The 3,358-nt window shown below is 42.2% G+C and overlaps 1 pseudogene; it reads right to left on the reverse strand.

The window, feature by feature from the left end:
* Positions 1 to 1,948: 1,948 nt before the first annotated feature.
* LOC119358435 lies at positions 1,949 to 2,865 on the reverse strand (annotated as a pseudogene).
* Between the last annotated feature and the right edge of the window lie 493 nt (positions 2,866 to 3,358).

Raw genomic sequence — 3,358 nt, forward strand, 5'->3', positions numbered from 1 at the left:
AATCATGCATCTTAGGAAATCCATATGAACATGTGACGAAGCAGCTTTAATTGGCAAAAATTAATTGTCTGCATTATTATCTTTCATAAATGAAGTTGTTCATATCTTATTTTATCACAAATTTCAATGTATAAAAAAATGTGGAGCAAAGAATTGCATCATGTAGATAGAGTAACATCCATGGGGTAGATTGTCAGCATTATTGCATCATGCATATCTTCAAGATGATATCATGCAAACATATCTTTGACATTTATTTTTCTTTAGGTCACATCATCAGTGCCTCCTTTTCTAAAAGCCTAGTTGGATGCGCGTCTATTCTATACCCGCTTACTTGGCATCGATACTAGTTATGACTAAAGAGATGAGGGGCCTCAACGTGCCAAGCCTACTATGCTTGCTACTGCTGATGCCGCTCTTGCTTCCTGGTAAGCGTTGTATGGAAATTTCATCCACAAAGATAGTCACTTCCTCAATGCATGATGTAGCTAGTCATATGTGAAATTCGTACTCCTTGCCTCATCTTTTTTGTCTTATTTCTCTATACACCATAGCCTTCATTTTTTCTTTTTCTCACACCACTTTGTGTTCGTTGTTTTGTAGGCTCTGAAGCCGACACATGCAGTCGGTTCAGCAGGACTTATATTGTTAAGCCTCCCGAATGCAAGCATGATCCATGTGCCAAGGCCTGCCAAAAGGAGGGATTTACCGAAGGGGTCTGTGAAATCATCCGTGCCACACCTGTTTTTGTGCGTTGTCTCTGCAAGAAAGAGTGCTAAATGAAAAACATGCTTGCAGCTACTTCAGGATGTATGATGCAAAAAGCAATAAGTTAATAACATTTGTAGTATGATGATGAGCAATGGAAGAAGTTGAGACTCTAGCAAATATTCCTTATTACTAACAGATCTCCACTAATCAAACTTGATGGAGTGGAGTGGATTAGAGGAGACCCCAAAATATCAAGGAAAAAAAATGGAACCCAGAAACAACTGATGAAGCAAATTTTGTTTGGTCATTAGAGTCCTAACTCATGCGTGTTTGTTTCGGGGCAATTTGTATTAGGGAATGGGAATTAGGGGGTGTGTAGGACTTAAATTCCCTTGTTTGATTGGAGGGCTGGGGAATTAATCAATAGTGTCACGGTAGATTAGCACAACGACCATTAGAGATGGCATGTAAAAAAACAGAAGGAAAAAAACTTTGTAGGAATTTGCAGGAGCAAGCTCTGTCTAACATTATGTAGTACATAATTTGTAGGAACACATAAAGAGCGCTTAGTATTGGTTACCAAATAATGGATAAAGCGAACATAAACAAGTTGGTAAAATACAAAACAAATTTTGCATATTGTGTAATCTATTAATTTGAAGCTAATACAACACTTTAACAGTAATAAGGAGGCTGACTTAAGAAAATGATGGCTAAGTAATTAACCCCATGAGCACCTAAGAATTCCAGCCTTGAGATAAAGTACAAACACGATCATGTAACACACGTTCCAGCCATCCAACAATTATACAAATTTGGACAGGTAGTGCAATACAGGAATTGTCCTAAGTTATATTTAATTTCAACAGTAGATGCACCATCCAATGCAAACGATTCATCACGCTACACAATAATCGAGAATATTCGTGAAGAAGCCGATCGAGATAATGCCTGCCCATGCATGGTCTCTTACAAGGGTCATCCAGCGGCTCGCCACACTGCATATAAATGCAAAGGGTTCTCAGCTACTAGATACAAATGTTTAAGGTATAGTTAGGTCTTGTACTTCTCAAGGGTTGTGATAATGTGCATTACAATTAAGTTAGTCATACCTTTTCTTTAGAAAAGGAGGAAGACCCCCGGCCTTTGCATCTGGGCGATGCATGAAGCCACTTTATTAATTATTCACAAAAGACCTTACAAAGAAATACAACAGTAAGTCATACCTATCCTACAACTATGTTGTTGTCTCATTGCTACTGTCACAGCTGATACTTTCCGATCCTTGGAGCATACGGATAACCTTCATTATCGGAAGCCTCTTGGAGAGGTTAGGGTTCACGCACATTGGACCTATTTGGATGCATCTCTTTATTTGTTCGTAGTATGTTTCTAGGGATCCATACCCCAGTGATCTCTGTAACGCATTTCTCCATGTTCTAAGAGTCTACAGAATCAGAACAACCATCTAGAATGTTAGTGCGCAAAGGGTAAAACACAACAGCATGTCTATGAAACAAAGACATGTCTTTCAAAATGTGAGTAAAAAGTCTTACAAGGTCGATAAAGTCATTTGAAGATGTTTTAGTAACAACGATCGGGTAGTCCACTGGCTTGAGGTTAGTAGCATTTATGACCTCCACACATAAGCCCATTGGTGCTGAAGATGGGATGGGAGCTCTGGTGGGGCTCTCATCAAGGATGTATCCGTTTAGAAGCAATTCCCCTCTCACACCAACCATGGGCATCCCACGCCGCCTTTCCAGTGGATAAAGGGCTGCTTGTCGTCTATGTGTGGGTTCATAGAAGCGGTGGAATGAGGCCACATTTCATGTGACCATGCCAAGAAAATACTTTCCGCGACCTTGGATTGGTTCGTTGGTGTTATACACACTGGCTTCAAGAACGAGGTCATGAACATTAGATGGATCTGGCGACACGTCGAACCAGAAGCTCTCATTCCATGCTGGGTTCCGATCTTCCTCCTTGATAGTTGTGCGGATCCGTTGGCCATCAAAGGAAAGCTCGACGTAGGCGCTGGGAGAACCATGCCCATCCCTGGGAATCAGGCCACGAGCAAGTTCAACCGTTATGATCAACTTACATGTCCCCACTGCCTCTACTGCAGACCGAGCAATTTACCAACACAGATAACAAGAGCCCTGCTAGGCATGAAACACAATTGTGCATGCAGCAAACAAATCAGCACCAAACTGGATACATTGGGTGTAGAGAAGGAAATTTTAGTACAGCAGAACTTGGATTAGACCAGTGGGAACAAATTATAACGGAGCCAGCAACAGGTTTGGTACCTATGAGATGATGAATCAAAGTCCTGGTACGATAGGGCGGGTCGATTGAGGCCGGAGAAGACGAGGACTGCTCCGTGGCGTCGGCGCTGGCGGAGAGGGCCCGATCGACACCCTCGTGTGACGGAAGAGAGGAAGGAAGAGGAAGAAGCAAGGAAGGAAGCAGCACAGAGTTTGTGAGGCAGTAGACGGGGGCACTGTCGTCCACGTATTAGCATGCAGCGTGAAGCGCGGTGCTCCAGCCAGTACACGGTAACTTGTCATCCACTCACATCGATCGGTAGGAATTATTAGTAAGCGCAACCATCAACTTTCCTATATATCGTTGGAGAGTTTAA

Source organism: Triticum dicoccoides, chromosome 2A, assembly GCF_002162155.2.
Source record: "Triticum dicoccoides isolate Atlit2015 ecotype Zavitan chromosome 2A, WEW_v2.0, whole genome shotgun sequence".
Lineage (NCBI taxonomy): Eukaryota > Viridiplantae > Streptophyta > Magnoliopsida > Poales > Poaceae > Triticum > Triticum dicoccoides.